At 46.0% G+C, this 24,525-nt stretch overlaps 1 long non-coding RNA gene across 2 annotated transcripts; it reads left to right on the top strand.

Moving 5' to 3' along the window:
* Positions 1-346: 346 nt before the first annotated feature.
* On the top strand, positions 347-23,544 carry LOC106112674 (uncharacterized). 2 transcript variants are annotated; one of them, XR_008747606.1, is made up of 6 exons: positions 347-1,307; positions 5,888-15,248; positions 15,410-15,537; positions 16,928-17,503; positions 19,911-22,117; positions 22,686-23,544. It is a non-coding gene; the product is annotated as an uncharacterized LOC106112674 (long non-coding RNA). The 2 variants fall into 2 exon arrangements; XR_008747605.1 differs by lacking the exon at positions 347-1,307 and having other exon boundaries at positions 1,314-15,248.
* The last annotated feature ends 981 nt before the right edge of the window (positions 23,545-24,525 follow it).

Raw genomic sequence — 24,525 nt, 5'->3', positions numbered from 1 at the left:
TCAAAGTGTCATTTCTGAAGTAAGTGGAAGTGGGCTGAAATACTGATTTTGGGGGAAAGAACTGGAGCTCTGATGTTTTCACTGTGGTTGCACATTTACTAGTGGTGTCACTGCCCTCAACTACTGTTTGCTGTCTTTGCTTGTCCTGTCTTGCTGTCAGAATGTTGGTTGGTCTGAGTGTTACAGCTCTGAAGTGGGACTGAGTGTGTTGATTGCAGTTCCTCTTGGAAGTCCGCATTTAAGAAAAAACTTTGGAAAAGCCGCTCTTCCCGTTTTCGGTGCTCTGGCAGATTTGAGGACAGTAAGATGATAGGTGATAAAAGACCCGAAGTCCAAAAGTGTGAGTGAGAGCATGTTCTGGTAGGGTATAACATATCGGGCAAACGTAGTATTGTGGCTGTGACAAGTGACTTCTGGTGGCTGTGGGCAGAGGGCCTTGGCTGGGGCTGCTGCGTGTGGTGGTGACGCTGTAGATCTGATCTGCTTCCACCAGAGACCACTCTTGTGCTACTGTTTGAAGGTTTGTTTGTCTATAGCGGCAAGGCAACAGCAGTATCTTGAAGGTGGAGTGTTGGAAAATGTAGTTTTAGAGCTTTGTGGAGGAGCTGCAAAGCGTTAAGGGGAGATGAGTGCGCAAGGCAGGGCTGCGTGGTGCTGCCAGCAGCCCAGCTCCCAGCGCTGCTCCGGCTCTGCTAGCTCCTAGAGACACTTACCTTTGATCTTGCTTGAAACTTCTTTTAGAGAGGAATTTTGTTTTGCTGGTCACCACTTGTATTGTTTATTCACCTAAAAGAGATTAGCAAGTGTTTGCTGAAAGATCCTTTGCACTACTTCTGCCTTATTTGCCCTCCACTTAACTCACACTGATGAGAAGCCATTTGACTGGAAAGATTATATTGAAAAGTATCTTCTCTTTTTTTTTCCCCTCCAAAGATGATGCAATTCCTGTTGCCTTAAATTTTGCATGGCTATAGAACATGACAGCTTGGGAGAGCTGTCTAGCCTCGTTAGAGCTTGAGGCTCACTAGCACAACTTGGTGTTCCGGTCACAAAGTTGGTTGCTCCCGTTTTCCAGGAAGAAACTGCAGATTTCATTCTTAAAATAGTAACTATGAAGTTCGGTAAAGTGTTTTTTGTTTTGTTTTGGTTTTTTGTTTTTTGGGTTTTTTTAATTATTCGGGCAATGCTAATAAGGGTGAAAAAGGTACCTGTGTGTCCCAGCCCGTAATGGGTGAAGATGCCCTGACCTGCAAGCTGCAGGAGGCACGGGCAGGAACGCTGCTGACAGCGCTGGGTGACGGACCCAGGTAGGAGCTGCTGTGGTGGCTGGGTGAACTGGGGTTGCTGGGACCTGCCGTGGCCCATGCTTTTTGATCGGGTGTAGATTTACCAGGCTGGGGAAGGAGCACCGTATTCCAGTCTCCATGAGGAGCAGTTAGTGTGGCTGGGAGCATCCCAGTGATGCCCCCTGCCCTTGGGGAGAGCGGAGGCCGTGTGGACTTGCTCCCTCTCCTCAGAGGACATTGCTGCGCGTTGTTGGAGGCAGATCACAAAATGCAGTGGTATTTGCACACTTGAGGCAGGTGCTCTAAAAAGGTGAAAAAAAAATCAGAAAAAGAAAAAATATTTTACTTGTTAATATTTTTGAATAATTGCAATTACTTGCCCTGTAAAGCCCAGAGGCTTTTGCAATAATGGCAATCTGCATACTATTAATTTTTTATAATGTTAATTTGGTGAAATAAGTAATTCTTAACATTAGTAGCTCTTGGAAAGTACCATGAATCAATTATCTTCATCATGTACCAGTAGTGCTGGCAATCTAGCATTATATGGTTTTGCCAAGGAGCTGCGTTTTGTTAACTTCAGATGAAATACAAAACTCTGTTTTTGAAAAAATACTGCTTTTTCCTCCTCTTTTACAGAGGAGATTGATTTTTAAAGCAGCCTTCAGGAGGAAAAATTAACTCTAAAAGGAGTTTTTAAATAAGCATTTTTAATAGAACAAATATCCCCTGCTCTTGGATGTTGCTTAATGAAAAAACAAATTATGCGGTAGCTACAGATTAGTTTTGTGTTTGTTTTTTTTTTTTTTGCAAATGATTACTCCTCCTTTCCTCTTGCTTCCATACCTGCAGCTGAGTGCAGCACTGATACACCACAGCAGAGCCTGGATCTGCATTTTATGCACATCAACAGGCTTTTTGCCATTGTAATGTGCTGTCATTAGGCAGTATGGTACTCTGCGTCGTGTAGTAAGAATAATTAATTCATTATTCAGTGAAAGAAAAATCAGATTCAATAGAGTTTGGGCTGTTTCTTTTCCTAACCCTTTTCCCCCACTACTGTTTTTAAAATTTCTGGCTTTCTTTCATTTCTTTTTCCCCACTCTATAAGCCCCGCCCATGCATTTTGCACGCGATTGCACAGTGATGGGAGGCTGGCTGGCTGGCGTCCTTTGCTGCCTGCTGGGGCAGGGCAGGTTGCAGGATGTTATGCAAAGCTGCGATAATAGCCGGTGACACTGTGATGGCAGTTTTATGCTCGCTGGGTCACTGAGGTTGGGTGGCTGCTTTCTGAGATAGTGAGTGATGGAGATGCTGGCTGGGGCATGCTAGAAACGAGAGGCTTTGGTTTTGCCAGCTGCAGAGTGGGGTGTGTGGCTCTGTCCTGTACCCCACGGCTCAGCCAGGGATGCCCCAGACATTTTTCGGGCTGTGCAGGAGTGATGTGCTGATTGCTGCAGCCACCACCCCCAGCTGGTGGACACTGACCTGCAAAAAAGCCTGAGAAAAGCTCCGTAAGGATACTGGAAAGGATACTGGAATTGATGCTTTTCATTTAAAATAGGTGAAATTCCTAAAAATAGTTGAATTATGGCACAGACACACAGTTGTGCCTTGGAGTAGGTAGAAGGTTCTCTCTGCTGCTTCTATTACAGCTTGGCTTTCTGCTTCATCATCTTGGGGGGGGGGGGGGGGGGGCAGGGAGGGGAGCTGGAAGGGCAGCCTTCCCAAAACCTCTCCTCAGATCCCAGCAGCTGCTAAACACAGGTGAAGTTCAAACAATAGCAGCATCCCAGTCTGCGACTAGAAGAAACCTGAAATAAGACTTTTTAGTAGTGCCTGTAGCAATAGGAAAAGTGGTAATGGTTTTGAGCTCAAAGAGGGCAGATTTAGGTTAGATATTAGGAAGAAATTCTTTGCTGTGAGGGTGATGAGACACTGGCCCAGGTTGCCCAGAGCAGCTGTGGGTGCCCCATCCCTGGCAGTGCTCAGGCCAGGCTGGATGGGGCTGGGAGCAGCGAGGTCCAGTGGGAGGTGTCCCTGCCCACAGCGGGGGACAGAAACTAGATCATCTTTGAGGTCCCTTCCAACCCAAACCATTCTAGGATTCTACAAACACCTGTTCAGTGCCACCCTTCATACCTGTGATCACCCGTAGCAGTCGGTGGGAGCAGGACACGGGGCACCTGGCTCAAACACCAGCAGACCCAGGGCCGGAAGTGCTCTGTTAGTGCTCAATCCATCGATGTGGGAAGTTCCTGCTTGTTAGGAAATGCAGGTGAGGTCCTGGCCCTCTTCCTTATTTCATGCTCCCCAGAGGACATTGCACATGAAGATCTGACATCTGGTTTGTCCAGCCAGGAGGTCCCGTGGAGCTGTGCTTCCCGGTGGAAATCAGTGTATGAGTTAGGTCGGTTCTTTGCACGGATGCTTTGCACCTTCCTCCTCCTCTTTGAGCACTGGCACAGGTTGCCCGGAGCAGCTGTGGGGATGCTCAGATGGGTGGCTCTGCTCGAGCAGGGGGTGGGACCAGGAGACCCCAGAGGTGCCTCCAGCCTCTGCCAGCCTGGGATCTTCATGGTGACCACAGAGGCTGCAGCGAGTGGTGCTGGTGGTACAGGAGGGGTTGGATCTGAACCTGATGTTCTCCTCTGGCATCGGGGCAGCTCCAGGCACTGCAGCAGGACTGCAGCCATCTGAATCCATCAAAATTTGCTTTAATTGCAAACATCGGGGTAATGGGTTTGTGGCTCTGGGGCTGCTGTAAAGCACCTCCTAATGGGGGATGCTTTGATAAGGTTAATGACTCCTCGGCTCCTGAGATGACTCTCCTTAAAACATCCTGAAAACTCAGCATCTGGCACTGGCTGAAAATGTGCAATAAGGAGAAAGAAAGGAGGTCTGATGTTAATTTTGAGACTCATTGATGTTCAGGCAGTTCATGTATGAACGGAGATCAGTGACATAAAAAATAAAATACAGGGTCTCCTGTGTTTCAGTACAGCCTTGGTTTACTCATGGCTGCCTTCATCCTGGGAATGCATTTGCACTGAGATGTGACACACAGAGGCAAAGCAAGGATGGGACCGTGGAAGGGGGTTTAAGATGATACATTTAAAACTTCAGAAATGAAAACACTATTAAAAATGTATTATAATGTGAAAAATGTAGGCTTTCACTTCTGTTGACACACAATTACTAGGTTTGGAGGATTACCGCTTCTGAATTTGTTTTGCTACTGACACAACACAAATGAGCACCAGAACTTTTTGAACCGGGGAAGCGATTTAGCAATCAGTACGATGGTAAAGAAAAACAAATAGACCTTGTCTGTTAGCATGCGCTAGCCCTAAAAATACACAGTAGTAATTTCATGGGTGACCTGTGCTGTAATGTGATGCTGACGATCCCGAGCTGAATGCATATTTGTATTTTGGTTGCCTGCTTGTTAGCAAAACGAGCAAATGGCTTTTGTAGGGCTGATGTGTTGGGATGCAAAGGCGAACTGGATGACGTGTGACAGTACTCCGCAGGAGCCATTGCCCCCTTTTCCTGCCTGCTTGCCTGCAGGTTCGTGTTTCCTTGTGGATAACAAAAGCCCTGGAGGCTCTAAAACAGTAAAACTCTGAGGGCTGGCTTTTGTCACATGGGCTGGCGGTGTTCGCCTGCCATGGGTGATGCTAGACCTGTGGCAATGGCAGGGGTGCGGTGCCACGGGCACGGCACACTTGTCCTGCTCACTGGCAGAGCTGTAGCTTTGCCTTCAGTGCCTAGTTTCCTCCAAACCATGTTTTGGGGAAGAGAAGTGTGCTCAGCCCATCTTTTCCCTTTCTTTTTCAGGGTTCTCTCTAGCTTAACACCAGAAAGATTTCTCTTCAGCGGGTGAGGAATGTTTCAGTTGGGTGATTAATTAGTATTGCTATTAATACAAGATGTGATTCCATTAGATTAATCTATCTTATTGGTCAGGCTTTAATTAATTAGGTAATAAAAGCGACCCTAAAAAAAAATCTTGAAGGCTGGTTAATGAAACCCATGGATCTACTTATTAAGAATTAAAACCTTTCTCCCTTTAATATTTTTCTGCATTATTAAACCCTGCTCAGTTTCTTTGTATGGTTTGTCCCATCAATAATGAGAGCCTTATTTCTGAATTGCTTTGTGTGAGCCAAGAAATCTAATATTATCTAATTAGGGACAACTCTTCCTGCATAATAAGTACAGGAGCAGCAAAATCAATTTGTTCCAGGCATTTGGTATTACTACTAAAAAAATCCAGTCTGATACACTGTATACTGCTTTTCATAGAAGAGAAAAAAACAAATCATCTCTGTAGGTGAAGAGCCAGTCCTATCCCTAGGGTGGCTGGAGGCTCCGGTGGGGAACACACCTGCCTCCATCCCAAAGGCGCTGTACGAAAAGACATAGTTTTGAAGAATTTACACAGTTTGAATGCATCCATCCCATCCTTGCCCTGTATGTTTTGGTGCATAATTATTTAATTCCTGACAGGTTTTGAACAAGTTAGTGTCGGATGAAGTGGCGCTGCCTCCTGTGTTATGGGAGGGATGCGATAAAATGAGTCTCTGTTTTGTTTCCAGGGTGTTGCCTTAGCCTTTCCTTCCTCTTGCCTGGCACCAGGGACTGCGCTGGGATTTGCGGCGATACAAGTTCAGTGAGATTTTTGCTGGAGCGGTTCTGGGGCTTTAATAACTGAAGGAATCCAGAGGATCTCTTGTTATTAGCACAGAATGAAAATTTTGGTTTAGAAGCCGAGATTCATTAAGAAATGGGGAAAGAGGCATTTAAATAACAAATGCATGTTTAAGGCTTCCGAAAACTGCAGTTTGCCCAGTGGTTGTGCTGGGGGAAAAGTCCTTACACCAGTTGATCTCCAATACCACTGATTCTGTTCTGTTCTATAATACCACCATGCTTCTGTGATTCCAGGCTGGATAGTTGCTGCCGGTCATCACTGCTTGGGAGAATGAAGTGCCTTCACTGCACGGGTGTCTTTAAATGTAAAGACTTTCTGATACAATGACACCTAGGGAATTTTGTTTCTACTCTTAGGGATGCTGCTGCAACGCTGTCAACTGTCGACCTTCACTTACGGCCCGTGGAAACGCTCCCGAGTCCTCAGGCCTGTGGTGTTCCCAAAGGCAGAGCATGGGTTTGGAGGGACTTTGGTGCGAAGAGCAGGAGCGTGGTGCTCCCCATAACCCTCTATATTAGCAACTTTGTCAGCTGTGTTGGGAAGGTGGTGGGAATGCAAAGCAACGCAAGTGCAGAATTGCACCGCAGGGACAGGCAAACATGGGTTTTGTCACTTGGAAATGGGGGAATGAATAGAGCTGAAGCCCAGAGGACAGATGTCACACCTGTACAGATACTGTGTTAGCTTGTGCAATGTAGCAATAACAGGCACAATAAATTAATGGTACCCTGAAATGAAAATTCAGGATAGTTTGAGGCTTATGTTGCTGAAAACCCGATCATGAAGCATTTACCTGGTGGTAAAGCTGTGGGGTTTTAATCGATACTGGAGGTTGTTTGTACTTACCCTCTTAATTTAGAGGTTATGATTTTTAAATACTGTTCTGAACCTTACTATTAGATTAAGGACTTCTTTGAGGTCTGTGCCGTGAGGTCTTATTACTGATACTTCTCTCGGTGAAAAAGAAAAGTTTTTTTTGTTCTTCCAGCTGTAGTCATTGAGCAGAAGGAAGAACCGAGAGCCCCTGCAGGAACCTGGGTCCCTCCAGGAGCGTGGGTGCTCTTCTGCTCCTCTGGCTGCTTTGGAAGCTCGTGGTCCCTGGAAGGAGGTTTATTTCCCAGCTCCGCAGCCGCTTTTCCTTCCTGAATTGCACCGGTTATTACCCACTTACTTTTGACTCTCGGGCCTTTTCTCATTTGCGTTCTAAATATCAACTACAGCTTAAAGCAGGAGTGGTTTATTTTCTTGGGAGGTAGGTGAAGAGACTTTAGGGATAAGCTTATGCTTCTTTACACATAAAAGCACTTCTGTAGCTTTCATGCTCCTGGTGCTGATGGGGAAATGCTGGTTTCAGAGGTCTGCTAGCCTGGGTACTAGTGGGCATACTGCAACCAAGAGAATGTTAAGAAAATGTCAGTGTGACCCGTTAGATTTCACTCAAACCTTGACAAAAGAACATAAAACCTGATCAGTAGGAATTTGTTTCCATTGCACCGAATAGCATTATGTACAAACAGATGAGAATGGCTTTTGGAGTAAATACTCGACAGCAATTTAATTTTGAATCTGTTTATGTGAAATCCTTTTTGAACGGAGAGATGAACTGTAATCCTCTGCAGTACGATGCTCTGACTCCTGCTGAACCATAGTCGCATTGCTATTTCTGTTTTCCTAGTAGTGAGCCTTTGGGGTCTGATCTTATTTTCTTTGGCTATGAGCAGCGCTAACCTGTGTCTGCTTTATAGCTTCCCTGTTGCAGCTCCCAGGCTATTGTAGCAGTGTGCTTGCCACTATAATTACAATGTGTAATTTATCTTTGGTTCTCAGATTCTCCGGCGTAATTTCCTGGAGGGATAACTCAAATGATAATGAATGCATGGTTATGAAAGTTGCATTGCCTTGTAATAATAGCAAAAATGAAAGGTAAATTAAACAAAAACATATTAGGGCAGGCTATACTGAAACGGAGCAGGTTTCACCTCTGTTTTGGCTGCAGTTGGGGATGCGCTCCTGCTGGGGAAACACACGTGCCCTGGTTTGCTGGAGCAGCCAGGTCAGTGGAGGGAATCCCCTTGGAAAGCCCTGGCTCCAGCGGGGCTCAGGTACTGGCTGGGAAATGGGGATAGCTGTTGGGACCTGGGGAAGGAGAGGTAATCCTGGGGTCAGACTTGGTATGGGTGATGTGGGGGGGGGTATATTGATATAAAATGATGTTTTATCAGTAAGGCAGCAATCGATAAGGCTATTCTAACCCTGGATTCTTGCCGTTAGTGCAAATCCTGGCTTGTAAGAATCATACAGTTGAGCTCAGTGAACTCAATCCTAATTAGTTGTGCTGCAAGCCCTGAGTGGGGTCTGTAGACAGCCTCTGAACCCAGATTTACAAAAGCTTTGAAAACCAAAAATTGCTCAAAAGGGGGCGGCTTTCCCTGCTACAGCCAGAGCATCACCCCGTGCAGCCAGATCCCTGGGGGTGATGGTGCTCCTAGGTGCAATTTCAAAGCAAAAAGTAACTTTTGCTTTAAAAATAAAGATGAAAGGCGTTGGCCTTGCTGCTGTGTGCTGTGTACACGACACAATGCAGCGCTGCGTCCCGCTCGAAGGTGTGAGCTTGATTTCTCGTTGCTGTTGCAGGAGGGCTGCAGGGCTCTGGGCAGTGGGGAGGTGCGTGCTGCAAACCCCAGCACAGCTGGTGCTGTGGGAGAATGCAGGTGGGCTGATATATTTAACTCAAAAGGTACTGAAAGGATATCTTCCTTTTGCCTAAAGGAACAGTGAACTTTAAGGCTTTTAAAAATTGTTGTTGATTTTTTTTTAATTGAGTATAAGTAAGTATCTGACATTATTTTTTTTGTTTTATTCTTCTGGTTTTGTCCTGGTTGTGTGTGAAAACCTGAAACAGTGTTGAGACCAGAATGACCAATATACCCTAATGTTCTCTTCCATTAAAGACCATGAAGAAATGTGGCAATTCACATGAAAGATGGGATTTCTGCCCAGCTCTTCTCCTGTCTCTTGCATAGATTTAATCCCAGACTACTGAAAGAAAAACTCCTGCACTGCCAGTCGTGTTTCCCACAGGTTGAAGGTATTAAGAAATCCTGGGATTATAGATCAGCACAAAGCTGGGCTGGCAATGCGGGATGTCTCCATGTGAATGGCAGTGGAACAAAGTGGCTCCCACCAGGGCCTCGCCAAGATTTCCCGACAGAAATCAGTGCAATTAACTTATACACTGCCACAGCTTCATGTCTGAAAGATAAGATCTACAGTGCTGTAAATCACAGTGGAAATTTCACACTGTGCTTCCTAAGCAGAGCGTGTGCAGTATATAACTGTCATTTCCCCATTTAACTATCATTAAAATTAAGTGCTGGCTGGAATCGGTGGTATGTGAAGGGAGACCTTGTCATTAAGAGTGAACTGGAACCTCAGTGCATTATACAAATTAATTGAGCTGAGAGCCCTCAAAGGAAACAAAGACGTAATTAACAACTTCTGTATCAGTTCTAATAGCTTAAGAAGAAAACTACGACGTGATATGGAGGCTGACAGCATCACTCTGCAGAGTTCCTGTGCCGTCCTTGCCCTACTGGTGCTGGGCGCAGCCGGGCTGGGTGCTGGGTGCTGCTGCCGCGTTAGGAGGAAAGTGCTTTGGGTTTACACCAGGGTCAGGCTGTGATTCCCAGGCTTGTGCTGCGCAGGATTTTCAGGGGTTGCTGGTGGGGTGGAGGTCTCTTTGCAGGGACTCGTTAGTGGCAAGTGGAGTATTCCTTTTCAAGTGACGTTTTCGTCTTACAGATATTGAAGAATGGAGCCCGGTCAGACCTTAACTACTGTCCTCAGGCCGCAGAGGTGCCCTGTCACCAGCAGGGAAAAACTTCCTCCGCGAGAGGAAATACGGAGACTTTGTGGTGCAAAATTAAAGCATAAGCTTTAGGAAAATGGAATAAAAGCCTGAGATCAGATATATGTTTGTAAGTTAGGGCTTTGCACGAAGTCCTCCGACATTGCCAGCAGCAGTCCCTGTGCTTGTGGTAGGTGCTGGGTCCCCACAGCCCCCTCCGTGGCACTGGTGTGCAGGGCATTCGTCGGTGGAGAGCTGTCTGCTCGGCACGGGGCCCTGGATCCTCAAGCTCCTTACAGGATCTTATTTTCAGTAATCTCATGTATTATTTAATTTCTCTAACTTCTGAAAGCATCAATAGGTTTAACAGCCTCTCTCACCGCTTGGTCCTGAGGTGGGACAAGGGATGCAGGAGGCTGGAGGCCATCCCTGGAGAGCCGCCGTGTGCTGCCCTGCTCCTCCAGCATCGCTGGGGAATCAAGTGCCGTGCTGGCAGGTCACACCGGTCAGAAGTTGCCTTCTGCCTGGCAAAATCTGTTTCTTTTGATGATTTCCATGGCAAAGAAAGCAACCCTGACCGATATTTTCAACTTGCTTTTAAAGAAGAGGGAGCATTTCTGCCTGTGTCCTGGCCCTGCTGGGTGATGCTGGTGTAAGTCACTTCAGCTTTCTAAGCCTGGCTCTTCATTGCTTTTCTAGTTTATTTAGCCTGCAAACGCATACATGTTTTTGCTAGGCAGAGTGAAAACGTTTTGCCTATTAGGACAGGTGGCAACAGAAGGTGTGGGAAAGCTTTTTTAAAAAATAACAAATTTGGAGAAAGCCAAGGAGGTACAAAATTTTTCTCAAGATCTAATTATTCCACGGAATGAAAAAACAGGCTTCTTGAACTTGCTTTCTCGGGGTTATATTAATATGAAGCATTTAATCATTAGGGAGATGAAATTAGTTCACCTAGATTGATCTCTAAGCTGAAGTGGAAAGTTGGACAAAATAATCATTTCATAGACTTCCTTAGAATAATAATTTTCCTGAACAATTATGCTGAAGGACATCCGCTAGTAACCTTGTGGGGGTCTGATACCTGCTTATTCTGCATCTGAAAAGAATGATAAAAAATGTGTAGCTGTTACTTTTTAGAAACAAGAGTGGGAAGTTTGTGTCTCCGATGCACACGTGCACAACTCTGTGGATGCTGAAGTGGATCTCAGACCTCATGGGAAGGTCTCAAAGACCTTCATTGTTTCTGCTTTTCTGTTTTTTTCATTTTTTAACAGAAAGGCTTGGTTTATGAATATTTAAGGCAAGTGTCTTTTCTCCTCCCAGATTTTAATTTCCAGGAAGGAACTGTGATTTTAGCAGCTGCTCTTTGGTTTTTGGTCCTGGCTGCAGACAGGTGTAACTGTCAGAATTTGTCTGAAGGATGGGAAAAGCCAGAATAATAATTGAAAAGAAATGTAGCAAGTTGTTACTAGCATATCATAACAATCAGGGGGAATGTGTTTGCTGACTAGTCACCAGGAGGTCTCCGCAGGTGGTCAGGACCTACACTTCCAGCTTCTTTTATCTTCAAGGGACTTTGTGACGTGGCTGTTGGTAAAAGGCTGGGAGGTGCCCTTGGCAGTAAGGGTCTGAGGCTGCCGGTGAAACGTGCTCTGCTTTATGCCCAGGGGTCTCAAGGCGTTGCATGAGTTTAGAGGAAAGGTCTTGGCCCCGTGGCTGCCGTCGGGCTGGATGAGACCACGTAGAAAGACAATTAGAAACTGTGTTCTCGGTGTTGTAAAGCCTTTTTGAGTCAGACGCTGAAACGATGTTGTGTCACTGCAAATTGTCACTGCGGCTTCTTGTCCACGAGCTACAGGTGGACGGGGCTGGGCTTTGTTTTCCCCCACCCGACGCTACAGCGTACTGGCCTGAGCACGGCGGGGTTCAGGGCAGGGTTCGCCTCTCGCTGGCTTTAGCGTTTGAGATCGGAAGCAGTGATGTCCGTGAGCCAAATCGGTGGCGGTGAACCAGGGTGCAGAACCCTCGCTGGCAAAGAAAAAGGAGCATAATTCAGGATTTACCTGACCCTGTGCATTAGTAGAAGACTTCCAGTCCGAACTGCGAGCCAGCCCATCTGACAGATGTCTCTTAGGAGCACAGCCTGTTGATTACCAGACTTAAGTGGTTTTCAAACTTTTCAAATGTGGAGAAGACCTTCTGTTTGTCTTAGAGGTTTAGTATCAGAAAAAAAAATATTTATAACCTAAAAAATTACTTAAAGTTTTAAATAAATATGAATGTAGGAGAACCCAAGCCAGCACCTGAAAACACGTGAGGCTGTTGATACCTGTATCCCCCTTCAGTGGTGAAGATCAGCTGCGTAATCTGCAGCGACAGCCTCAAAATGTATCCCAGATGATACTCTGAAATAGTTGCGTTGCCAGAATTAGCAGGGGAGCGGGGGAAGGTGGCATCTTGTCGAGTTTAACCAGTGCCTGGCCCCTTCTGCAGGCAGTGGCTGGCACAGACAGCCCCAGTGAGCGTTTCGGGGATGTACTTGTAGTAGAGCTTTCAGGAGGGAACAAAAAAAAGCCTGTAGCTGGCTATTGCCAGATGACTCAGAATAATGACAGTGTTAGCAGTAAACAGTTTTAATTTATACAGGTGACATTTAAAATGCAAATCAGACCTTAAGATAATTGCTGGAAATAAGGAAGCCTCTGTTGGTTTAGGGAATATTTCCAGTTTCTATGGAAATTATTTATAATGCAGTGAGATCAATGAAGAAGCTCATGTCTTAGAAGACTTGGCTGGAGTTGCTCCTCATTGGAGTCAAAACATGTGTTTAAAGGGAATGCATGGGGACAGGAGCTTGTGGTCAAGGTAATATGCTGGGAAAAAATACTGAAATCTGTTGAAACAGATACTTTTTCTGCTGATACTGCAAATGCAGGACCAGAACCAGATGGTTGTTACCACAGATGTGTGTGCCTAACTGCTCCCTGAATTAACCTGAAGTTGCACATTTGCTTTCAAATTTAGGGATTATTTTTTATTTTTGTGCATCTTTTACACGTTTTTTTGTGCATTTTTTACATGTTAATTAGTTCACATGCTCAGTCTCAACTTGGGCTTGGTTCTAGGAATTACCTTTCCCTTAATTAGTGCCTCTTGTGGTAACCTGCCAGTCAACTCGTTCATCTCCTGGCGGTACTCTCCTTGTTTCAACAAGGAACTTGCTGGTGTTTAACGAAGCGCTTAGCAGGACATACAAAAATGCTTGCATCTTGAACTAACCATTAACAACTCATTTGTTCTAATTGTCTTAAAGTCAAACCTCAAACAATGCATTTAATTTTATTAATTATTCCCTTCATCGTTTGATGTCACTGGGATGGGTGCTGCTCGCTCCGCTGCCCTTGCGTTTCATCTGCTGCATCTCCTGTATACCTCCAGCCTCACCTGGGCTGATGGTGCTTCGCATTTTAATGCTGTTTATATTGTTTAGTGGGCTTTCGAGTGCTCTCCTCCAAAGCAATTATTTTCTCCTTGCCGTAGGTAAAAGCTACCAGAGAGAGTCCTCTTGGGGAACTCAGCATCTTTATCTGATCTATAGCCGATTTCTGTGCTCCTTAGAACCATCGGTCTTGTTTTATGCTTTGATTTTGTCTTCCTCTACCGAAGCTGGACTTCTAGCTAGAGGCTTTGGGGATTTTTGGTGATGGTTGTCTGAGTGCTTTTTTTCTGATCAGCCTCCCACATACACTTTAATTTACTTGATATTCATCCTTCTTTGTACCTTGCTTCCAGGTTTTTTATTCCAACTTTCAGTACACCATGCCATTTACCTAGTTAGCTATAAGATATGATCTCATAGTTTCTATCTGAATGGTTTCTCATTAGTTGGTGTGGGTGGGAATGTGTAACACCCACGTCTGTGTGTGCTCCCACACTGTGTGTATAAAAATGTATCTTTTGGATAGAGAAAATGAATAAAAATGTGATTCTAAGTTGAAAAGAGACAAATTAGGTAATTTTTGCTTGTGGTTTGCATATATGTCCAATGCATTTGTAAAACGTCAGGTGTGAGTGTGCACAGTGCGTGCGGAGCTGTTACAAGGGCGCGTTCAGAGGGCTGGAAATCCAGCAGGTGACCGGGATCAGCTCTGCTGGCTTCCACGAAGTGTTGCTGAATGATGCCAGCCTCTAGTCTTGCTTCTTCTCTAAACCTGTGCTCCCAGCCGGTTGCTAGCATTACACTGGGTGTTAGTGTTGCACTAGCGTTACTGGATTCACTTTGTCTCCAGGTCTGTTGGGTGGCAATGCTGTGGAAACAAAGAGGATCTGAGGCTGTAGCTGCCTCCCAGTGTCCACGTGTCTCTTGGTGCCACAGCTGCATCCCCCGCGGGGCTGTGCGATGCCGTGCTACCTTGAATGAAGCTTTGATGGCTGTATTTTCAATAAAAACCTGTTCTTTTCCCTACCTAGGTGCTGTTGTGTAAGGGAAGAGGAACTTGTCCTTTTACCTCACAACTGTACCTGTAGCTGCTCACGCAACCAGCCCGCCCCGGCTGCAGCCCCCCTGCAGCTCTCCCCACCTGGAAGATTCATTCCAGCTCCCACCTGAGGTTCTGCCTGACCTTAAAACTTCCCAGAGGGCTCATTCATCCACCCCAGCGCTCCCACTGCCGTGAGACCAGGCATGTGGAGTTATTTCATCTGTCTAGGGCCAAATCCCTTGCAAAGGTGTAAATCAATGCAACTCAGTAGATGTAATTTGGCTGCCTACCGGTGTGAGCTTGGAACCTGGCATATGCAAGAGGTTGCTAATATATTATTCATTTTAGTGTTATCTTTTAATTCTTTATTCTTTGTATCGCCTGTACTGAAAATACGGTGATGTGCTGTTATGTCTTCTCTATCTTTAATTGGGCCTTTTAATAAGACTTAAATACATTTCCATATTCAGGTTAATAACTTGCAGTTGCACTTCACACTAATGTTTTTATTAAGTGATCCATTGTTTTTGCAGGTTAGAGAACTCAGCAAATCCGTAAGCTATTTTTAATAAAATCTGTAACCACCTGATAGCTATTACAAACTATTTAAAATTAATGCTGTTCACATTTGCCAATGTTTATAACAGTTCTAAATTCTTGAGCATTTATAAATGATGTATAAAAAGCAGCGTAATAAGCATATTAATGTCTTTATCCACCTTTCACGGCAGCCTGTGCTGAGGGCTGCGGACAAGGTGAAGCAGACTGAGAAGTTCTCTCCTGCCCCTTGCAGGACGGTGGTGGCTGGTGCCCCGTGACCGGCGTGGAACGTGGCGGTGGCTGCGGACACTCCTGAGCAGCCTCAGGGTTGGCGTGGCACACGCATCTTGGTTTCGCTTTAATGCCGGAGACAGGTAGGACTTGGCGGCAATGCCAAGTGTTTCCCTGCAGTTGGGACTCTTAAAGGAGCCTTGTGCTGAACCCCTAACCCCACTGAAGGAAATTCTGAGCAGAAGCACCCTCCTGGCAATGTGACCATTAAAGCCAGCTGGCGTGTTGCTTTCTCGCCATACAGGGAAACTAGGGCTGCCTGAAGTGTTTCTGGCCCAGAAGAACAAAGGATGCTTCTACTCCCTCTGCAAAGAAATTTTTTCAGGACTGACACCCCCTTTGGGTCTCAGAGAAGTCACCGCCAGGTATCTGGTAAGGATGCTCTTTTGTACTCTGTAACTAGAGGAAACTCTTAGTGGACTCACCTGGGACAAGACCTGAAAGGTTCTCACGTTGCTCAAAGCCCTGCAGGATCTCAAGGGCCCGTCCAGCTGTGGCTCTCTGCAGCCAGAGCAGAAACCACAGGTCACTGGGGTGGGTGTGTAACTCTTGGGATGTTTGGTCAATGAAAACCAAGATTTTGGAAGAAGCCAAATATTTCCTATCACTAGTCATTTATGACAAGTCTCCAGAGAACGTGTGGCGGGAGGGAAGTGCTGCTGCAGTGACTGTGATCCTGTTCCCCCCCCCCCGGCAGGGGGAGGATATTTCTTCCAGGATGATCCATTCCTTGCTGCTCTTGTGCAAATAATCAATAGGAATAACAGATTAAAAATTATGATCTTCTTGCAGCTATTTCACTCTTTAAGGAGGATAGCAGTGGGCTATTTTTAAAAGGTTATTTAAGCCCCAGCTCTATTACTGTAAAGCTGTTGTGAGCTGTCAGGTACAGAACTGTAATCTTCACCAGTTATTGTTGTACTTATGAATTCAATATGAATTGCATGAACTGAAGCACATTGATTAGAGGGTTGACTTCCATATGAAGCTAAATCATCTAATTTTCACACTGCTGGCTCAACAAGTATTAGCTAATCATCTAGTATGAATGGTTTTAAAATACCACTTTGCTACAGTCAGCTGGCAAATGGCCAGTGATAGATTATTTATGGGCAAAAAGCCACGAGGCTTTTGTGTACACTGCAGTGACACTTACAGCCCCAAGCAGGATGGGGACCTTGCTGTCCTGGTGCTGTACAAGTGCACGAGATGCTCGTCCTGCAAATGACTGGGGATGTGCAGAAGGACAGATGAGGAAGCAGAGTGATTAAACAAGGAAAGGGCAAAAGACAGAGGATTTGGTGTCACCAGTGGGGTGGATTTCTGTTTTAGAGCCTGTACTCAAACGATGACATGCCAACGCAGGCAGCTTTCGGTGGGATGCTTGCATTCCTTATAAGAAACAGTTATAGCGTGTCATTGTTTAACCATGAAACCAGGACATGATAAAATCTGTTTTTTGGGGACCTTCAATGTAAATTAATTTTCCCCCCTGTAAATAATGACTTGCTGTACTGGAGGTGCAGTAGAGTATATTATGTCTAAATTAGTCAGGATACGTAGAGACCCCTGGGATAACGGCAGTGGGACATCCAACTCGTCAGGTGAGGCTGGGGGAGAATTACGGTGCTGGGTTCATGGTGGGACTCTGCCTCTCGCTGCAGAAGCAGCAGGGTACTTGATCTGCCTGCTGTGTGGGCCTGAACCTGGTGGAGTTCTGGTAGGAATTTGTTGGTTCATGAATTATTTTTTTTATTTCAAGTATAGTGATGTTATGGAAGAAACAGGACAAATTATGTGGTGTTGTCTTTGAAAATGTGCAGTTTGGGAAAACAGAAGTTTTTCCTTCAAGCAAAGCAAGGGAGAAGCACCACGTGGCTTTGTCTCAGGACGGAGCATGGGAAGCTCTGTGGGACATGCAACTTCATGCAGCCGTGTCTATTTGCCTGGTTGCATTTTTGATCTGTCTTGTCTTCCCTGCAAGCTGGGAGCCGGAACCCTGTGATGGATGCACTTCTCCTGTTTGAACCACCTGAGCTGTGGTCCAGGCGAATGCTCAGCAAAGTTAATCCTGTTGTCTGAGGCTTTCCATGAAAAACCCAAACCCCACTGTGGCTGGAGAGTGGGCTGATAAGCACCTGGAACTGCACGAACACAGCAGAGTATCTGACTTACGGATCAGCCACTTCATGCTCTCAGTGTCTGCAGCCGCCAGGGTCGGTGGAGCTCTCCATCCACAGCAGCTGGCTGCGCGGCAGCGATCTCCCCTTGGCTAGGGACACCTCTGGACGTTACCCCTCAAGACTGAGAGATCCTGTACCTGGCACCTGGTACCCAGGTCAGTAAGTGACATTTTTTGCATGCATGCAACATTTAAGATATGTATAGTAACCTTAAGTGATAGTCTTTGTATCCCATACTAACTTTAAGTGTAGTAAATAGTGGAGTATTGACCACTGAAGCTCTCACTGGTGATGGTGTCTTCAAGCATCACTTGGTGCAGTTGGGATGGTGGGATGAACCCAGCAATGCTTTTGGGAGCATCGTGATGCTTCCAGTGCTCGCTCTTGGAGCTGGAAAGGAAACCAGAGGCTTCTGTGACAATACCATAAAATGCCTGTAACTCCAACTCACTGCAGTTTTGGAGCACCGTGGTGAGACCTGTCTGTCCTTGTGTGCTGTTAACACTGTTCAGCGTTTTCCAAACATGTCTAATGAACAGCAACATGTTGGTTTTGTGTCTGCTCTTGGCAATCAGGGACTCTGCAGGGGTCTCAAGTCAAAATCTCCTGGTACCTTTTGAAATTTTAACCTGCATTTCCAAAACAAATGATCATGGTCAGCTGTGGGCTTATGCTTGCAATTCTGTGTCATAATTCTATTTTTTCCATTGCATTTTGGAAAAAGGGTATCTGCAAAAGATCAAGATGCAGCTTTTGAATGATGGAGTGAAGAGCAGTGACTATAATCCCTGGGGCTGGAGCCCCCTTTTCCAGGAAAGGATGTTTCAGCTGGCATGACGTGTCTATGCTCGATTAGCGAATAACTCCCTGGTTGTATATTAAACTCTCACTGGGAAAACAGTAGACTTGCAAAATGTAAGTGCAAGTGCTTAATAAATAGTTCATAGGTGTTGCAAAAACATTACCAAGTGTGCTACGTGCTACGGAGGGACGTAAGGGCACCAGCAGGATGCCTGCTTACCTATTAGCATCATTTATAAGCACCCAGCCAGCCTATAACTATTGATTTTCCACTCATTAAAACCTTAGACAATAATTTATCAAGCCTTCGTAAAGTAAACCACTTTTGTAAAGCCTGATGTCTTTGGCTTTACAGCAAGTCAGCACCTGTCCCTGTGCCTGTGGGTGCCAGATAAGCCCTAATGCACCCGTTTCTCTGGGAGCTATCTGTATCATTGAACAAAACTTCCCCTACAGGCAATGTGGCTTATTTTTCCTGATACAGAACAGTTGGCTGTTTTTAAGAAAGTGTTTATTTTCTAAGCGAAAATGAACAACTTCAGGTATCGCTCTCAAATGAGAGAAAAAAATTTCTTTCGGAAGCAAAGGTGGGTCATGTGTGCAGCCTCTGGTCCTTCTCTGAACACCTCTCACTATATGTATGCTTGGGTGTTTTTCCTTCACCTGAGCAAAGTCTGGGTTAAATTTAATTACTGGGAATGGAGTGTGAAATGCAGCTGTCCCTGGCTGGGATTTGGTGGCTCTGGCACAAGTGACGGCGCGGGTGAGCCGCTGTGGGGAGCGGGAAGTGGGGGCTGCGGTCTGGTCCGTGCTGGCGAGCGGGCGAGGGGCGGAGGCGCAGGGATGCGATCGCCTGAGCACAGCCAAGAGGTTAACTCCCCAAATCCTGCAGGAGCTGCCAGCCGGGTATTAATGACCATGGGCTGCCGACACCTCCATTTTACATATCATCTGAGTACACAGAGTGCAAAAGTAATTTAATTCAGGCACCGCAATTAAGGAAACAATTATCTCTCATGTCTTGGGCTGATCTCCAGGTCATCTTAGCATTATCCTTTTTGATCTCATTATGAATTTAAAATATGCAATAAATTGGCTCTTAATTCTATAGAAAAGGTCAAGCTTGCTCTCTACAAGAGACAGGGGTGTATTTAATGGAAAAATCTCAAGGACAAGGGAAACGTTTGTCAATGGCTGAGGGAATGAGTGCTGACCCACTGCCCGGGGAGCGTTGTGCAGGGCTTCTGCACATATGCAACCTTTCCGCGGGCAAATCCTGCCCAAACATGCTTTCCCAAGAGGTAAATTCTGACCAAGGTAGCGATTAAATGTTGGTGTTTCATCACAAGTTATTCTTGGGTGATCCAGCAACGGGGAAAGCCCAGTTGTGCCACAGGAGCATGGGGGTGACTTGATACTGGGGGAACTTCAGCACTTCGTTCCCTCAGAGATTTTTGGCAACCTGCTTGAGAAAATGGGTTAACAGGTCCTTTTGCAGTTAGCAGGTCATTTTAACGTTAACTATAGCCTTGGCAAGTGGAGTAAGATTAATTGCACTAAGCTGAGCTATGTTGACTTACTGCTGTGAAGTTCTGGTTTATGGTTTATGTAGGTTTTGCTCTTTTTTTTAAAAAAAAAAATAAGAATTATGACATGTTTATACCATTATGTCAAAATAAAAGTGTCCATTCAAAGAAAGCTTAGTATCAGCAAGAAGCAACTATATAACTTTCATTTTTTTTCTTAAATGTTTAATTACAGCAGAACTGTACAGTGCAGACTACGCTGGCACGAACGCTGACTGCTGTGTCGCTGCCGTTTTTGACGCTGGCCCGGCAGCAGGAGCACTGTGCACAAGCCAGGCGAGGCACACTTGCTTCCCCATGCCGCAGGACGTGAGCATGAGCACAGTCTGTCCCAATTTATCTCCACTGCTTCGCTAACATGCTTCTGGTGAGGACTGGCAGACCCGGAGGGGTTTGCCCCATCTTCCAACTGGCACCTCTGCGCTGACACAGGTGGATAAACTCTGAATGCTATAGTATGGTTGAGTGCAGTTTTTCAAATATCCCTTTTGAAATGCTACTTTATTTTTCTAAGGATTAGGATGTTCCTGTTGATCTTCTGTGAGAAAGACACAGGTGGTTTTGAACGCTGTTCCTGCGCAGCTGTGGGCTGTGACGGCGCGGCCGCTGTCAGTGCATCACATGTGAACTCTGGTTACTCCGTGTGAATTTTAAAGCCCGAACTGCCGCACCAGCTGGCTGCGATTCAAAGCACGGTGGACGTTGCATGTTCAGTAATTTTGGCAGTTGTGTTTCTCAGGGTTGGATGTGGGGCACAGCGTGCTACAAATCCACGCTTAGTCAGAGCTCTGAGTTTGATAGAATGAACTGTAGGACTTGGTGACCGATGTTTTCCCTTTGCCTGTCAAACAGAAAACATAAAGAAAAACCTCACTAAAATGCTATATCTCTGATTTGTTCCTGCAAATGGAATTAGTTAAAAAATAAATCCCACTGATCAGGGTTTTAATATAAACATAGAAACCCTTTGAAGTGTAAAAGGTGCTGCTAAAATGCTGCATTTGTGTAACTTAGGTAAACTTCAATTTAAAAGAAAGATGATGAGAATTTTTATCTTCTGTTGGTTATTCTATTCACTTCTGGTTTTTATGCTTTCCAGAAGGCAAAAAATAAATCAAAACTAGACTTATTGCAGTATTCTTTATGCAAACATTTTAATATACATTGCCTGGCAGTGCAAAGGACAGATAATTATGTAGGGCTATCTCTTCTGCAAAAATGGATTATTTGGGTCCCTGTTTCAAAAAGCACTGAGCATACAGGGTCCTGGTTGTGGTGCGAAGAGCTGGAAGCATCCATCCCCTCCCGGAGTGGCTCGTGGTCCAGCACCGGCGGGGTCTGGCTGGCCCCGGCGCTCCATGGCAGCGGTTCAGAGCAGAGCTCACTAATGGTGGTGCCAAGCTGCAGGCTTTGGTACCAGCCTAAGCAGACTCTGGTGAGTGGTTCCCAGTGAGGTGGGTAATGTGTTCACAGTCTGGCCTGTGACATCCATCACCAGCCATAGCTGGGGCATGCTGGTGGGACACAGGCTTCCCCTCTCCCCAGCAAAAAGCTCTGCTCCTCTCTATTATACATTTTTGCCAAAGTATCTTGGTTAAGCTGGGATAATTTTCAAAACCCTGGCACCAAAGTAACTTCAAGAACATGTCTGATTTACTAACAACAATTGTAGGTGGTTTAACTTGCTTAAACAAATGCATTTCTGAAAGAGGTTTGGATGTATACCTCACCATAGGACCCTTTTCTCTCACAGCCTTTGACTTGTGACTGCGATTTAGCATTTACAAATTTTTTCCTTTAGTGCGGTGTTTTGTCTAGCTTTGCATATAAAATGGCAGCTGGTTGCAGAAGCAAATGAGTTCAAGGTGGGAACGCAGACTTGTACCGTGTGAATCTTGTCCTTTGATTCCCTAGGAAGGTAACAAGAGAGGAGAAAGCTTGGTGCAGATCGAAATCATTAGACACACACAGTCCTCATCCATTACCAATGTGAAAAGTGAAATAATGTACTGGATAGCTATCCCAGCTGTTGCACGGTGGCTCCAAACATCTGGCCTGGCGAGGTTTGCATGCCATGGGCTGCTGGCAGCGGTGGATGATGGCTTCGGAGCAGCTGGGTCTAAGCACCTGGGCTGTGAACTTTGGGAGGGTGAGCCTGGGAATGCTGCTGGGGTGTATGACTCGCTCAGATTCCTTTGCAAACCATACCTTCGCTTCACTCCTGCACTCAGAGCACTGCGGTGCAGCTCTGCACGAGCTAGAGAGTTCCCAGGGCAAAGCGTCCTCCTGATTTACAGCTGCCCGACCTTTGGAGGTGCCTGGGGGCTCCCCTGGGGAGGCTGTGCGGCTTCCGCGCCTGGCGATGCTTGAAGTGATGGATAGGTATGTAAAAAGCATGTAGAAATGAATCATGAATTGCATTGATGCATCATTTATGAGTATCATACAAGCAAAACTTGAGTTTTCCCTGCTGTATTAGGGATGAACTAAATCAATCATTTATAAGGCTGAGAATAAAAAGACACCCCAGACAATCTGCATGACCTCTGGGGTGCTGGGGATTACAAAACCGGTTCAACGTGGGACCAAGTCCATGTCTAGCATTCACACTGCAGTTTTAGGAAGGCAAGTGTAATTAAAGTAAAGGGGTGGGGGAACCTGCTTGCTGTGAGTCCTGGGAGTTTCCTATCCCCGACACAAGGCTAACGTCCTGGGAATCATTTCCTGAAGACAAAGTGGATATGAATATGATTACTTTTACACGCTCCATGTTTAAACAATTCTTTCTGGGGACAGGCTGCTTTAAAGTAGTTTAAAAATGAACTACAATTTATTTTTTTAAGCATTCCTTTTTCACCATCTTTTGCAATAAATAGCTGATGTATTTGGCAGAAGCTTGGGGTTGAGGAGTCAGCTCTTGTCCTTCCCCCGGGTGGCTGTCTCCTGCCAGGTCTGGAAGGCAGATCGCTTTGTGAATGACAGCCGTTATGGTTCAAACCTGCTCCTGAGCCTTAATAAAGTATCACCTCTGCCAGCATTAAACCCATCATCTGCCTTTCCGCTGAGGCTCTGCAAAAGGAGGTTTAAAGCTGAGGTGAGGCAAAGGCTTCAATGTGATGGTGTCCATGTGGTGCTGGATGTGGGGTGTTTTCCCGTCTTTTCTATAGGAGCGTGTAGCTCATGCATGCCATAGACACAGCCGAGGGGTTTTGGTTGCGTGCCTTCCAGCCCTGTCCCAGCAATCCCTCCCCTTCCCCAGCTCCCTCATGGGGCCGGAGGAGCTGGGGTCCCATGTCTGCAGCGTCTAACCCCCACACACTGTAAGACACCGGCTGCTTTCCTTCCTGAGCACCCCGCAGCAAAGCAGGAGGTAGTGCCGCTGGGGCACAAAGTGGCGGTGTGGTTGGATACCTGGCACCCGGAACGGCTGGTGCTGCTGGTGGCCTTGGCCTTGGGGACACTGCGGTAACCCTGGCCAGCCCAGCAGAGCAAGGGCGGGTGGGAATCTGGGGGAGATAAACACAGAGTTACAGTAAGAGCACTTCTTCGCCAGGATAGGGACTGTGCCTGAGGGTAGGTCTTGGTAAGAACGGGGAGATAGTTTGTCTGTACTAGGGTGTCCGTCCACAGCCCTCTGCTCATGGATTATTTTGACTCTTAATAATAAGCAAGCTTATTCAGGTGTTCCATGAACTTGAAAGCAGGGGATTGCAAAGGGCTGGGTGTGCATTTTCCTATAGTGAGCACGCCTTAGAAAAAGACCCTGCAGAGACCCTTGGATTTTTATTTTTCAGTTTTTTTTTTTTTTTTTTTTTTTTAATCTAGATCCTTAACAAGCTGCAGAGATGAAAAGCTTTCAACCTCCTTATATTTATCTAGAGAAATATTCTGAGAGAGAAATGAAATGGAACAGACTCATAGACTCATTTAACATTTCTAAACTGATAAATATATTTATCGGCTGTGCCTGTTAGGGGTGTGTAATACCTATTCTTTCTGCAGATGGCTCATTGGATTTCTTCCCTAGCACTTAGCTCTATAATGATGTTAGACTGCTAATACTGAACTGTCCTGACAATGTTTGTATTTTACCTCTTAGCCTCTGGCTGTTTCAGAGATGAGGTGGTTTGGGGGTCTGGGCTGTCACTGGGAATTTGCTGTAATGAAAGCCAGCGAAGTGAGGAGTCTGCCGCATGCTCCAGCAGGGCTGTTCTGGTTGCGGGCAGCAGTGCCGTACGTAGCATCGTTAAATGTCGAGTGATGCAGTCGAGCATCCTCCCACCAAGGTGCAGCTGCTGAGCCCGCCTGTGCCCAGACCCCCTTGCCAGTAGCTCCCCAGGCACTGGGGTGGGTAAATCTGCACAGCCCAGCCTTGAAAAAAAATATTTAAGTCTGCAGTATTCTCTTTATTTTTTCCAAGGCAAAAAAGCAAGCAGGCTTCTTACCTCCCATCAGGGTATGGCACAGGAGCTGGGCATACCCGTGGTGGTGGAAAGTGCGTTCAGAAAAGCAGCCAAAGCCTGGTTTGCTTTTAAATTAGAAAGAAGGGTCTGTACCCTGTGTGCACCCCTGCCCTGGGGGAGTGGGGACCTTGTGCTGAAGGGGCCAGCGCTCGGCCTCAGGGAGGCAGCTGGGGGCTCGAGCTGCTCCGGTGCTTCCCGGGTGGCAGCGAGTTTCATGGCCTTGGTCATGTTTCTGCTGTGGAAATTAGAAAGCAGATGCTTGTTATCGTTCTAAAACAGAGGATGGTAAGATTTAGCTTGCTTAGACCTCGAAGGGGCCGTCTAGGG

Source organism: Falco peregrinus, chromosome 5, assembly GCF_023634155.1.
Source record: "Falco peregrinus isolate bFalPer1 chromosome 5, bFalPer1.pri, whole genome shotgun sequence".
Taxonomy (NCBI): Eukaryota; Metazoa; Chordata; class Aves; order Falconiformes; family Falconidae; genus Falco; species Falco peregrinus.
Note: the sequence above shows the minus strand (reverse complement) of the source record. Positions and strands in the feature narration are given on the sequence as shown.